Source organism: Panthera tigris, chromosome B4 (genome assembly GCF_018350195.1).
Source record: "Panthera tigris isolate Pti1 chromosome B4, P.tigris_Pti1_mat1.1, whole genome shotgun sequence".
NCBI classification, from domain to species: Eukaryota; Metazoa; Chordata; class Mammalia; order Carnivora; family Felidae; genus Panthera; species Panthera tigris.
Genome location: NC_056666.1, coordinates 101017306 through 101033425, shown reverse-complemented (window position 1 = coordinate 101033425; position 16120 = coordinate 101017306).

Below are 16120 nucleotides of genomic sequence, written 5' to 3'. Positions count from 1 at the left end.
GTGAGGCTAAGCAGGGAGTTACTACTCTTAAATCTCACTTAAGATTTAGGGGTCGTTAACGAAGGGAAAACAGTCTTGTCTTTGCATTATTGCTACCTTGTCACTTCAGTCTTCTTGGAAATAAGACACTTAGAAATTTTCTGGAAAAAAATCAATATGGCTTTTGGGGATGTTAAGACCTTTAGTAAATATTCAACAGTGGTAACTTGAGGATATAGATCAATTATTTCAACCTCGACTCCAGTATGTGCTCTTACTCTTGCTTCCACATTATGGAATCAAGGCTAGCAGACTCTGACTCTACTGAGATATTTTGTTTATTTTTCCAAGCCTGATTGTCTTCTCTCAGATTTTTCAAATAGGAATTGTACCAGCAAGCCTTTTGCCAAACACTAAATTTACAGAATTGTACAAGTTTTACTATAGACTCTTTCTCCTATTGCTATTTTTTCTCTATTGGAAATTTACGGCATTTGCTAATAAAATCAGCAATGTAAAAAAGAAGAAGTGTTTCCACACATTCTAATATTTAACTAGTTCAGCCTCAATTCACTTTAGGTTTGCTCAGGGGTCCAGTTTCTTGAGACAGAAGTAAAAGACTTAAAAATAATAGACTATATTTTCAAAGACAAAAATTCTAGATTGTTTTTCTTCAAACAAAAAGCAGACACCCAAGACTGCTTATAGCTGACTTCAAACTTCATTTCTTGGAAAATTAAATGAAAGATGTCTGCTTTGCAAATTTAAGAAAACCATTTGGGGTTGTGTGGGAGGCAAGTGACACATCAGGGCTCCTCTTACAAGCCTCAGTGCAGTGGGCTCCAAAAGCCATGAGGAAGCGAGGACAGCTTTCCTCCTCACTCCTTCCATCCTCCATCCAGATGGCTTCTTTCTTAAGAAAGAGGAAATCATTGTTCCTTTTCACTTGGCTAAAAGTAGAACTTACTCTATGACATTACCTTCTCTGGGAAAGGTGTGAGGGAGACAGGTTTTGGATCCCTGTGACAGCACTTTGAAAGTAGGATCCCATTAAACACGGACATTAATTTGGACATATATAAGAGGACCATGTGTGGTAAGAACTGGAAGGTACCAACACAGAGAGGGTTGATGGGAATCTCTCAGAAATCTCATAGCTACGGAACTTAGAAGAATACTTTGTGATATGTAAAGCACTCATACAACTCAAGAACAAAAATCCCAAACAATCGTAGTCAAAAAATGAGATCTGAGTAAACCTTTTCCCAAAGAAGACACACGGATGGCCAACAGGTCCACAAAAAGATGTTCAATATCGCACACAGGGAAATGCAAATCAAAACCAAAATAAAGTATCACCTCATGCCTGTTAGAATGGTTATTATAGAAAGCAATACATAACAAGTGTTAGTGGGGATGTGGAAAAGAGAACCCTTGTGCACCATTTCTAGAAATGTAAATGGATGCAACAATTCTGATAAACAGTATTGAGATTCCTCAAAAAACTGAAAATAGAATTATCACATGATCTTGTAGTTCTGGGTATTTATCCAAATAAAACAAAAATAATTCATAAAGATATATGCACCCTCATATTCATTGCATTAGTTTGTAAGAGCCAAGACATGGAAAGCACCTAAGTGTCCATCAATGGATGAATGGATACACAAGTTGTAGTATATACACATAATGGAATATTACTCATCCATAAAATAGAATAAAATCTTGCCATACGTAACAACATGGATGGATCTTGAAAGTATTATGCTGAGTGAAATAAGTCCTAGAAAGACATATATCATCTCACTTATATGTACAATCTTTAAAAAGCAGATTGGGGATGATGCAAGAGGCAGGAGATAGAGGGGTGAGCAAAATGGGTGAAGGGGTTCAAGAGGTACAGACTTCCAGTTAAACAGTAAGTCATGGGTATGTAATCTATATCATGGCAACTACAGTTAATGATAATATATTGCTCATTTGAAAGTTAAGAGATTAAATCTTAAAAGTTCTTATCACAAGAAAAAAAACTGCAACTATGTACGGTGATGGGTGTTAACTAGACTAATTGTCCTTTCACAACATATACTATATTGAATCATTATGTTGTATACCTTACACTAATGTCAATTATACCTCAATTAAAAAAAAAAAAGGTTACTGCCTGTAGGCATCTATCTGTTCACTTAATAATGAAAATAGAGGTTTAATTAAAATCATTAGGATTATTTTGCCTTAATTCTCCAACATTTTACAATGGGATCTTGCTACAGGAGTCTTCAGTCTCAAAATTTAGGCAGTTATCTAGTTAACTGATTCACCAGTGACTTGCACGTATGTTAAACAAAGTCCTAGGATTAAACTTTGATAGTTGAAGGACCAACACTCTCAAGGATCTGGGATTAGGACTGGCAGCATTATCACATATCAATTGCAAAACAATCTTCCATGTTTTTCTCTTTTGTTTTGGGGGGAAAAGGTATTTATGAAGCCTGTCAGTAAGAAGTCCCCGAGTAAGAGAGCTTTGTTTAACATCTGTCAGCTAACTGCATTACTGTAGGGAGACCAGCAGAGTCTTCTGGCATTTAAGCACGAGTCCTTGTGTTTGTCAAAAGTAACTTCCAGCCCATTTTTCACACAACAGGGGCTGCACACACTGCACAATTCGAGAAAAAAAATTATCTTACTACCTCTATCTTTTCATTTTCTATTATTTAAGAAATTTTTGGACACAGTCTGAGTTGTGTAATCTGCAGGCTTGGAATTTTCCATTGCCCTTTTTTGTTAGTTTAAAAAACAATGTGTAATATTGGGGTGTTTACAATGTATTTCATTTTTAAAAGGATACAGCCTTCTGGAAAAAAAAAAGAAAGGAAACAATAGACTAGAGTATCTCTTCCTCTAGGAAAGGTCTAGGCATTTCATTTTCAGGGTTGGCACGAAAATGTGCACAGAAAAGATTTCTGTTTAAGTTACCATAAAAGTAATTTATCTAGTTGTTTTGTTGGCTTTGAATTTTATTTAAAAAATTCTCTAAGTTTGGAAATCTATGAATTTCTATCACATTCAAGTACTAAAGGAAATTTGCTATTTCATGGTTCCTGATGAAAATGATCAACATCCATATTTCCAGGAGCTTTTAATTGGACATTAATTTGTAAGGGATAGAATGCTCATCAGTTCATCCAGATCAAAGGCACAGATGGAAGAATGCTGAAAAATGATGCTTTTAAAGTAGGATTACTTTAGATTAAAGCAACACTGCTGCCATTTAATTTCATGTATACAACATGAAATTTACCACATAGTATCTATAAATTATTTGGTAAAACGTCTATGTAATTATAACCCACCCATTTATCAGAGATAAACTTAAGAAATGTCATTCTTTTACCCATATGAATACACACAATTGGTATGTGGTTTTGGGAAGTGGAACAGAAATAATCTTACAAAGTCTCATGCTCAAGCAGCAAACACACATGATGGGAAACCATTTTAACAAATTATCTTCTAAAATCGTTGCCTTAGGTTCTGGTTCAAAATGGCAGTGTATGAAGGTCCTGAATTCATCTCCCACAGACACATACCAACGATTTCCTCTGCACACAGACCAACAAAAACCCCTGAAAACTAGTGGAGCAACTCCTTCCTATTGGGCAACTGAAAATAAAACCACGTCAAGGTGGATAGAAAGGGCTGAGACACAGTTTTGCTATAAACTCACCCCCCCGCCCACATTGCCTCCACCCAGCACATTGACCCATAATTAGGAAGGAACTTAAAAGCCGGAGCTTCTCTCTGAAGAGCTAAGTTTTCATATCCCACATCAAACACCCCAACTTTTAAAACCTGCACCTGAGAGATGAGCGCCCACAGCGTATAGTTTGAAATCCAGTGGGGGTTACGCTCATGAGACCCGTGGGGCTGTGGGAAATGGAGGCACACCTCTTAAAGGTAGCGCACAGACTCAATGGCACACACTCACCCCAGGGCCCAGGGCAGAAGCAGCCATTAGAAAGTGCCCAGGTTTTACATGAAAGGGGTTCATTTGCTATATATGGTGTTGTATGTTAACTAGACTTATTATGTTAATTATTTCCCAATACATGCAAGTATGAAATTATGTTGTACACCTGAAACTATTATGGTGTTATGTCTAATATACTTCAATAAAAAACAAAAGGCTCTTAGGACTTGGATCTGAGAAACAAGGCAAATGGGAGTCATTTGTGGAGACAGAAACAACATTTTCTGTCTGGAAAAGATGAAGTAGGTGGATTTAATTAAGATTTTTTTTTTCAGACCCACTAGGCTTCCAAGTGGTAGTTGGTTAAATACGTGCAAACTTAAGAATTATAAGTTTTGGATCCATCATCTTATTGATTCTATTTTAGACACATAGAGTTGAGTGCTATTTTCCGGGGAGTGAGCACGGTAAACTGTGTAGACATGTCTTTTAAGGAGTTTTGCTTTAAGAGAAGCACTCAGAAAAGTAGCTGCCTAAGCACATTCATTAAACACCTGTTTGGTGTGCTTACCTGGATATACTGAAATAAGCCTCAGGTGATGGGAAAAGTCACTTTTAAAAAATGTGGTGAGGGGCACCCAGGCGGCTTGGTCGGTTAAGCATCCGACTTCGGCTCAGGTCATGATCTCACAGTTCATGAGTTTGAGCCCCACGTCAGGCTCTGTGCTGACAGCTCAGAGCCTGGAGCCTGCTTCAGATTCCGTGTCTCCCTCTCTCTCTGCCCCTTCCCTGCTCATGCTCTGTCTCTGTCTCTCATAAATAAATGAACAATAAAAAAAATTTTTTTAATGTGGTGAAAGGCTTTTTCTCTTCAGGAGAAGAATATCCAAAACCAGCGTCCCCGACTTCAGTTTGTTTTTTTTTTTTTTTCATCCCATCAGCTCACATAATTTTCTAAACAAAATCAATAGTTTCTGGTTCAAAACGGTCTCTGACTAGGAGTTTCTAAGACAACCTCTATCACTAAGATTTCCAGAAAGACAATTTTTTTTTTAAATGATTCACCACCACTTTGGAAACCACAATGTCAGAAAATATAGTAACAAAATGGTAGAGAAACTGACACCAATTATTAAGTAGACAGAACTAAAGTGGGGGGGGGGGGAGCGGATCACGTAGCACAGCTTGACTTTGCTTCAAGTGTTAAGTACAAAATGGAGACCAGACTTGAGAATTCCCGGAGCAGACAAAAATATTTAAGCCACACATATAAGTAAAAACTAAATTGAGCTTATTTCATGAACATAAGCAAAACTCAAGTTATTTCTTGTAAATACTTCTAACCATCATAAAAAAAAAACATTTAAATCATCTTCCTAAAAATGGTAGGAGATAATCACTTTTAACCAATCCCTTACCATCTAGAAACCCCCACTGATAATCACGTAAAGATTAAAACAACTTCCTCATTTTCACTTTATAATCCATCCTGTAACTTCATGCCCCTAAGCTTTACATCAGTTTTTATTTTTGGAAGCTTCCAGTTCATGAACTGTTCTTATATGCACAATAAACTTACTAAATACTATTGATTTGATGATTTAAATTTGGCTTTTTCTGAGGTTTTGACACAAGAAAGAGACAAATTAATAAAGACACTTCTCCCAGTGAAAGAATGGTATTCCTTGCTTCCAAACAATAAAACAGCATGATTTTTTAAAGTTGAAAAGTAAATAGAAAAGAACCAACTTACTCACCAGTCCTCACAGCGCTGGATCCCAAAGCAATTACAGAGAAAACTCGAAAACAGCCCAATTTATACTATAGAAGTTAACACCTGAAAATCTTAATGAGTAACACCTCACACCTGGTGCCTGTGAGGCAATGGTGGAAGAGGGGCTACGAAGAGAAGCATTCATTAACAGTTTGCCCAAGTTGGTAGTGCCTCAATTCTGCCCCTACTCCCTGTAGCTGGATGTCTTTCCCTCTCCAATCCTGGCCGAAGGGGGCAGATTTGTTCTCCAAAGATTGTAGAACAGATACTCTTCAGATGGGGGAAAGTCAGGCACAGTTAAATGTAGGAGTACCATACTAACAAATGAAGTAAGTGAATATTTACATTCTAAATGCTGCATCCACTTCAGAGGCAAACACACCCCTGGCTACGTGTAGGAATGAAAGCTATAAAGCTCTTGGGTGAAAGCTTGGGTGTAATCCTTCATAAATTTGGACTAGACAAATATTTCTTAGATGTGGTACCAAATGCATAAACAATAAACGAAAAAATAAAGTGGGCTTAATCAAAATTTAAAGCTTTGGGCTTCAAAGGACACCATCAAGAAAATGAAAACACAACCCAGAGTGGGAGAAAATATTGGCAAACCATATGTCTGATAAGGGTCTAGTATGAAGAATATATAAAGAACTCTTAGAATTCAACAATAAAGAGACAGCTTGATTTTAAAATGGGCAAAGGATTCGAATAGATACTTCTCCAAAGAAGATATACAAGTGGCCGCTGAGCACATACAAAGGTGCTCAACATCATTAGTAATTAGGGAAATGCTAATAAAATCCACAAGGAGATGTTCACGAGGAGATGGCCACAAGCAAAAAGACACAAGTTTTGGTGAGAATGTGAAGAAATTGGAATGCTCCAATATTGCTGGTGGAAATGTAAGACAGTGCAGCTACTTTGAAAACCAGTTTGCGGGTGCCTGAGTGGCTCAATTGGTTAAGCATCCAACTTTGGCTCAGGTCATGATCTCGTGTTCATGAGTTTGAGCCCCACGTCAGGCTCTGTGCTGACAGTTCAGAGCCTGGAGCCTGCTTTGGATTCTGCGTCTCTCTTTCTGCCCCTCCCCCCACTCATGCTCTGTCTCTCTCTCTCAAAAATGAGTGAACATTTTTTTAAAAAGTTTGGCATTTACTCAAAATGTTAAGCATAAAATTACCAAATACTCCAATTATTACACTCCTTGGTATATAACCAAGGTGAATGAATACATACATCCACAGAAAGATTTGTACAGGAATGTTCATAACAGCATTCTTCATAATAACCAAAAAATTGAAATGTCCACAAACTGATGAATGGATAAAGAAAATGTATGTGTGTATATATATGTATATATATGTATATCCATACAATAGAATATTATTCAACCATGAAAAAGGAATAATGTTCTGATACACACTACAACATGGATAAAACTTGATAACATCATGCTAAGTCAAAGAAGCCACAAAGACTAAATACTATATGATCCTATTGATACAAAATGTCTAGAATAGGCAAATCTATAGAGACAGAAAGTAGGAGCTGAGGAAAAGGGACAAAGGGTATGATTCTATTGGGTATAGAGTTTATTTAGGGGGTGATAAAAATATTCCAGAATTAGTTATCAGTGATTAATATGCAATTTTGTGAATATAATAAAACCACTGAATTGTATACTTTAAAAGAGTGAACTATATGAATTAGGTCTCAATAAAATTATTTTAACAGAAGAAAAAAAATAAAATAAAATGATTGCCTTAAATGGATCCAGAGAGGACTTAACTTTTCCTTGAATCTTGTTCCTTGTTAACAAAACAAAGCAAAACATTAAAGTTACACGAAACATACAAGATTGTTTCACATACAAGATTGTAGGTTTTTTCTTGGGCTCCTAACACATAGTAGCTTGTTCTGAAGGAGGCAACTTTGGTCTTCTTTTTCTTTGTTCTTTTTCTCCTTGCCTTGCCTTTTCAGTTCCTTTTCATATTTTGAGCCAGAATGTCTTCATCTGCTCTAATCTTGTAACCTATCATGTCTGCAACAATTATATAATTATGAGTCCATCCGGTCCCACCTCTCCAAATGCCTACTGGGCTTTTATATTTGGACATACCATGACCGCCTGTCTAATGCTGAATATAAAATTTCTGAATTCTCAGGTTCTCAATTTTTCATTTCATTTTCGATTGTATTTCTTAATATGCATGCTCTTTATGTCTTTCTCTATAGTTATCTATTGATTTGTCATGTAATAATAATTGCATACCACGCTTCATGTTTATTTCTTTTGATGTTACTCTACTTCAGGACTATTTCACATCTGTGATTAGCGATCATAATATTTATTATTTACTAAGCATGAAAGGGTAGGTATTTACCCAAAGGATACAAAAATGCTGATTCAAAGGTGTATTATACATCCCAATGTTTATAGCAGTGCTATCAACAATAGCCAAATTATGAAAAGAGCCCAAATGTCTATCGGCTGATGAATAAAGAAGATATATCTACATATATCTACAATAGAATATTACTCAGTGATCAAAAAGAATAAAATCTTGCCATTTGCAACAACATGGATAGAATTGGAGTATGTTATGCTAAGTGAAATAAGTCAGTCAGAGAAAGACCAATATATGATTTCACTCACATATGGAATTTGAGAAACAAAACAGATAAACAAAGGGTAATGGTAGGAAAAATTAGACAAGAACAGAGAGGGAGGAAAATCATAAGAGACTCTTAAAGAACAAGTGGAGGGTTGCTGGAAGGGTGTTGGGTGGAAGGATGGGCTAAATGGGTGATGGGCATTAAGGAGGGCACTTGTTGGGATGAGCACTGGGTGTTATATATAAGTGATGAATCACTGGGTTCTATTCCTGAAGCAATACTAGTATAGTAGCTAACCTGAATTTAAAGACATTTAGAAAATAGAAATAAAAAAATAAAATCACAAAATGCTTAAAATCAACTTCTATTCTCAAACAACTTTTCTATTTCACTCTGTTCAAATCTGGGGAACAATTCTGAATCTTGAGCTGAAGAACGTGTCATGCTCTTCTCCAATGCTTCTATGCCTCCCCATTATATAAAATTTCAAAACTGAAGCTCACTTTCTAGTTCCTCTTCTGTTGAATTCCTTACCTGAGACACCTACTTCACTGAGTTGACTTCTAGCACCCCTGCCTTAATAACTTTACTTTCTACTTTGTTAATGCTTCACCTCTTTTATTTTCAGTAGGCTTCTCACCATCTTGCTACATTTTCATATATGCAATGCAACCCAGCCTTTAGCTTTATATAATTTCTCCTTTAATTAAAAAACTATCTATTGAGAACATGGTTTGCACTCAGCACTGTTCTATCTATGAAATAGCACCAAAGTCCTCTCTGCTTCCTAGGAGCAAATATCTTCTTGAGAAAGTATCAATTCTAATAGTGTAAACAATGAAGGAGAGGGGTAGGAACCAATATTCCTTGACCACTTGTATCTCTCAGGCATATTATGGGCTATAGACAACCCAATGAAACAGAAATGATTTTCCTTACACTTGGAGAAGTGGAGACTTAGAAAGGTTAGGTGAGTTGTTGACACACACAGCTAGCAAGAGGCACTCTGGTCTGCATGAACCCAAAGCTTCCCATGCACTGTGATGCAGTGAAAAGTTGGTTCAGGAAACTTGCTCTGTTTTGAATCCCTACCATATTTTTTCTGTGCCATATATTTGGCATTTATCATACACCAGATTAGTTATTTCTTGTGTTTACATGCAACAACATTGTTTGAAAATCTAGAAACTGCCTGACATTGAACTAAGTGCTAAGAATTAAAAAGAGGAACATGATAAAATCCTTACCTTTAAGAAGCTTTCCCTCTAGTGTGAGGAGACAGCCTAAAGGGACATTTACCAAATAGTGTACCAAGGTCTCTATCACGTGATGGTTCTACATTTAAAATGTCAAAATCCTGTCACATTCTATTTCTTTAATGAGTCACCCTGCAGCAGCACCTAATCTCTTCAGGTCTGGCTGTGTTTGGGCTTCTTTAAAACAAAGTGGGTAGGGACATCTAACAGCCTTAGGGTATCAGAGAAGGTTTACTTAGCAAGGGACTGTTTCAATAGAATTTTAAAGAGTGACAAGGGTGACTAGGGGAATTCCACTTTATAAGGAAAGAAAGTTCATTCCAGGGAGAAGGAAAATCATAGATAAACACACAGTTGTGAAATAGTATGTCATATTCAAGAGACAGCCTACAATCCCGAGTCTGCTTAGAGAACAGGTAAGAAATGGGACTAGAAAGACAGCCACAGTCATTATATGCCATCATAAGGTACTTAATCTTAGGAAGCTTTAAAAAATGTTGCTGCCTGGGCCCCACTCAAGAATAATTAAATCAGAAACTCAGCATCACAGTGGGGAGGAAAGGCTGGCACCGGACATTTTTTAAAGCTTACCAGGGTGATTCTAATGCGCAGTCATGGTTGAGAACGAGTGCTTCAGGCAAAGGGGGAACCAAATAAGTTTAGGAAGACAAGGGCAGGATGAAATCTGTGTTTCTGACAGAGCATTCTGGCAACAGTGCAGAAGATAAACTTAAGAGCAGTATAGCAGGAGGCAAGAGATGTAGTATGAATCTGTTATAATAGATCAGGCAAGAGATGATAAGCCCTTAAAATTACTTTTGATACCTTTTTGCCTTTATGTTAACTAGATTGCAAGCATGGTGTCTCATGGGTTCCTGTCATATTGATTTTCCTTAACAATTTTTTTTTTTTTTGCCAAGTGCAATGTAGGTTTTTTAACAATACTTGTTGAATCAAACCAGTTTGCAACAAGACAAAGGTTAACAGTAATGAAAAGGAAAAAAAACATCTTAAAAGTGTGCTTCATAATTGTAATACAATGCATGATTTAAAAAAAAATTGGAAAATGCATAACGATATCAACAAGAGAATAAAAGTGGAGTCCACCACTTTAAGATATACATTCTTCATATTTTGGCATGTGTTCCCCTTCTCTGATTTTTGGTTACATAGCTATTATTCTCTTTATAAAATTGGGGAAACTGAGTCACGATGTACTGTGATTTTTCTACCTTATTAAATCTCTTGATCAGGTTTATTTAAAGGATTGAATAACATGTGTGATATAATTTACATAATTCTCCAGTTGCTGAACATTTAGGTGATTTCTAGTTTTTTACTATCACAACTGAGCATATTTGATAAAATCCTATGTTTTCTGATTCTTTATTATTATTATTATTATTCTTTTATTTATTCACAAGTTAGTTAACATACAGTGTAGTCTTGGCTTTGGGAATGGAATCCAGTGACTCATCACTTACATATAACACCCAGTGCTCATCCAAACAAATGCCCTCCTTATTAGTGTCCATAACCCATTTTCACCACCCTCAACAACTCTCAGTTTGTTCTCTGTATTTATGAGTCTCTTATGGTTTGCTTCCCTCTCTGTTTTTATTTTTCCTACCCTTCCCCTATGGTCATCTGTTAAGTTTCTCAAGTTCCACATATAAGTGAAATCATGTGGTATCTTTCTCTGACTAATTTCGCTTAACATAGTACCTTCCAGTTCCATCCACTTTGTTGCAAATGGTAAGATTTCATTCTTTTTGATCGCCAAGTAGTATTCCATTGCTTGCAAATATATATATATATAGATACACACACACACACCACACCTTCTTAATCCACTCATCAGCTGATGACATTTGGACTCTTTCCATAATTTGGCTATTGTTGATAGTGCTGCCATAAACATTGGGGTGCGTGTGCTCCTACGATTCAGCACTCCTGTATCCTTTGGATAAATTCCTAGGAGGGCACTTGCTGGGTCATGGGGTAATTCTATTTTGAAGTTTTTGAGGGAACTCCACACTGTTTTCCAGGGTGGCTGCACCAGTTTGCATTCCCACCAACAATGCAAGAGGGTTTCCTTTTCTCCACATCTTTGCCAACATCTGCTGTTTCCTGAGTTGTTAATTTAACCACTCTGACCAGTGTGAGGTGGTATCTCATTGTGGTATTGATTTGTATTTCCCTGATGACAAGCAGTGTTGAGCATCTTTTCATGTGTCTGTTTGCTATCTGGATGTCTTCTTTGGAAAAGTGTCTGATTATTTCTTTAGACTGGTTTTCAAGAAATGGATTTATTGCAGAAGAGAATGTTTGGAAGGATTTTGATAAATATTGAAAATTATTTCCTTCCTAACCATGTAATAGACTTAATTTTTACCTATAATATTGCCACCATTATGCATTTCCATATGTATTTTTTCTTTTTTTTTAAGTGCTGAAGAATATCAAATCGAAAACAAAATTGTTGCTTTCAAGATGTTCTCAGTCTAGTAGGAGAGAAAGGTAAAGGAGCATATACAGAACAATGTGCTGAGGACTTGCTCAGAGTGATGTTTCTACTTTGGAAATGTCAAAAGCCTCTATCATCTTTCATTTTCTTGCAGTGGCCCATGCAATTGAAGCACCTGCACTTGCTATGCCTGGATGTTTGGATTTCTTTGAAGTAGAGTGGTACGTGACAATACATTTCGTGATTTTAATTTGTATTTATGTGATGTGGAACTTCAATCATTTTTCAAATTGTATACTTCCTCCTTTATGAGTTATATGATATATATTTTCCACATGTGTACATTAGGATTTTAGGATTTTTCTCTTGGATATATATCAGGTGAGTTTTAATTTTTAAAAGATTCTCCTTCAAAATATATTTAAATATATTAGTACATGACTTTGATAACTGTATCATCAATCTTTAAAAAGTCATCTCTGTATATTTTGACAATATCAATGTCTTCTTAACATGTTTTCTGCTTATAAAGCTTTTTATTAATTTGATTTTTCAGAGTTTTGCTTTTTTTTAATGTTTTTTTTATTTCTTTTTGAGACAAAGAGAGACAGAGCATGAGCAGGGGAGGGGCAGAGAGATAGGGAGACACAGAATCTGAAGCAGGCTCCAGGCTCCGAGCTGTCAGCACAGAGCCCGACGCGGGGCCCAAACTCATGAACCATGAGATCATGGCCTGAGCTCAAGTCGGACGCCCAACCGACTGAGCCACCCAGGCGCCCCTTTGGAGTTTTCTTTTTAAAGTTAAAGAATAATTTTCTTAATTGTAATGATTTTTGGTGTACTAATTCCAGTATTTACTACTGTTTAGGACTTATTTCTTGCTGTCCATAAAACTGATTTCTTAATATTCACGTTATAGCTTCCTTAGTTAAATGCCTTTTTAATGAGTTTATTTATTTATTTGTTTTGAGACAGAGAAAGCACAAGGAGGGAGGGGCAGAAAGAGAGGGACAGAGAGAGAGAGAGAATCCCAGCAGGTTCTGCACAGAGCCCAACTCGGGGCTCAGTCTCGCAACCATGAGATCATGAACTGAGCTGAAATGAAGAGTCTGATGCTTAACCGACTGAGCCACCCAGACGCCCCACCTTTTCTATTTTAGTAATTATATTTTTGAGGATTGCAATCTACTTTTATTTATTAAACTCATGTCATTTTCAAGTTCATAGAAGAGGATAGAGAATAATATGGCATGCCTTTATAATTATCACTTAGTTTTATCAATTTTTAAATGTTTCTGGTACGTGCTGTAGATAAATTTCAAGAAATAAAAAAAAGTGACTGTATTAGTTTGTTAGGGCTGCCTAACAAGCTACCACAAACTGAGTCACTTCAACAACAGAACACAGTTCCAGAGGCCAGAAATCTGCAATCAAGGTGCTGGAAGGGCCATGCTCCCTGTGAAGGCACTAGGGAAGAATCTGTTCCAGGTCCCTCTTCTAGCTCTGGTAGTTCCTTAGGTAATGGCAGCCAGTCTTCACATGGTATTGTGTGTGTGTGTGTGTGTGTGTGTGTGTGTGTGTGTGTCCGAATTTTCCCAGTATAAGGATGCTAGATATATTGCATTAGAGGACCACCCTACTCAGTATGAACTCCTCTTAAGTAATTACATTTGCAGCAACCCTATTTCTACTATTTCCTTATAAGGTCACATTCTGAGGTACTAGAAGTTAGGATTTTAAAGTATGGATTTTGGGGGAACAAAGCACAACCCACAATAATGATAAATATGCTTAAAGCTTTTTGTATAATCCTTCTTAAATGGTGTTTTTCCTCTCAAATGGAATTTTAGAAACTTCTCCAGTATTTTATACTATTTTACATATGAATTAATCCATAAGTGAGACATACATTTGCTTGACATATTCTCAATCTTTATATAAATATTACATTATACTTACCACTTTGTAATTTGTTTCTTTTGTTCAATCTTATGTTTTTGAAATGTATGCATATTGACATATTTAACTCTAATTCATTCATATCAAATGCTGTTTGATATCCCTATATATAAACATACTAAAATTGACTTATTCAATCTTCCAGTAATGGATATTTTGGATGTTTCCAGCTTTTATTACTATAAACATGCTGTAATTATATACGCATACATTCAAGAATTTCTCACAGGAATATACCTATAAATGGAATTCCTGAGTAGGAAGATATGTGTTTCTTCAATTTCCTAATTTATCAATTTACTCTTTGAAATTGCTTACCAGTGGACACACCCATCCACAATGAGGGTATTTCTCATGAATATTTCCTAATTTGTACTTGTTTTTCATAGCATTTTGAACATAGTCAATTGGATGACTGCAATGGTTTACTTTTTGGTTTAGCTTCTTTTTGTACTTTTACAGTTTCTTGGTCAATTGGTTTTTGCTCTACAGATTGTCAGGATTTTTTAGTTGTCTCTTTCCCAATGTTATTATTTTGGGAGCATGCATGTTTATAATTTGACAATATTTATATTCATTCTGGATACTATTATTTTACTGGTTTTGTGCATTTCAAATATCTTCTCCCACTTATGGCCTCTCTTTTCATTCAGGGTGTTCTTTGTGATATAAAAGTCTTTCATTTTAATTAAAATATTCAGCTTTTAAAATGATGTGTATTATTGGGGCATTTTCTAAAAGAAATAAAACCTTATCTTGAAATCATGAATATATTCTCTTTTTTTCCTAAAACTTTCAAGATTTTCTCAAAGATTTAAGTTCAGTTAGAAATTGTGGTGTGTGTGTGTGTGTGTGTGTGTGTGTACATATGCATATGTATATAACATGATCAGAATCTACTTTAATGTTTTTTTTTTCTTTTTCATTTGGATGACCAATTTACCTTGGCATTATTTTTCAGTGATTCATTCTTTCACCTTTCCATATAATAATTATAGAGTCTGTTTCTGAGCTAACTATTCTGTTCCTTCACTATATTTGTCTATACTAAATTGTCTTAATTACTATGACATTATAATAGTATATTTTGATATCTTACAGGAAGAAAATCATGACATTTTGTTATTTTTCGAAATTACCTTAGCTGTTCTTTCTCTTTTGTACATATCTATGCTTTTTTGGGTCAGCTTGTTCTGTTCTTTGAAAATCTTTACTGGAATTTTGATTGGAGTTGCATTGAATTTATACATTATTGAGGACAATTTGATATGTTCAAGGTATTGAGTCTTTCTGTCCATAACCATTTTATAATTTCCATTTAGTGCAGTATTGTTTTATGTTTCTCAATGTTTTAAAACGTATACAATCTTGCATACATTGCTATATTTATTTCAATGTAACTTGATTGTATGAATAGTATTTTTAATATTTTATAGTATTATAAGGTTAAGTATAGAGAAAAATTATTAAATTTTATATTTTAAGTTTTTTATCTAAAAATATTTTGCTTAATTTTCCTGTAGTTTTAATTGTTTACATAAATTCTCTTAATTTTTTTATGAACACAAGGAAAATGGCATTGAATTTTTAATCTAATCATTTCTACCAATTTTCTAATACATGAGTTTAAGACTCACTTATATTATGATTAATTTTGTATTTACCCGTTCTGCCTTTTGGTGACTTCACAAAATTTTGTCACCCTCCTCCATCCCGCTTTTCATCTGCCGCTTTTGGAGCTACATACTGTGTTTCTGATTTTTTGTTACCCTTTTGAAACATTCCTGTTTAATTGTAAATTATAAGTGGTAATGCATTTAAAGTTATTTTACATTTTGTAGTGTAAAGGAACAAAATTAGCTTTGCAATTGTAGTAGAAAACTTCAGCTATACTTTCTTAAGTACAAAATTATCATTATTTTATAATTCATATACAAAATATTGTATTAATGTATATGTTCAACATTCTTTCTTGCTTGCTGATTTTACTTGCTTTTCAAAAAAAATCCTTAAGTACTTTTTTTTTAGTAAACTTTCTTAAATCTGGTATGACTACAAAATACCTTTATTGCTCATGCTCATAATTTATAGTTTATCAA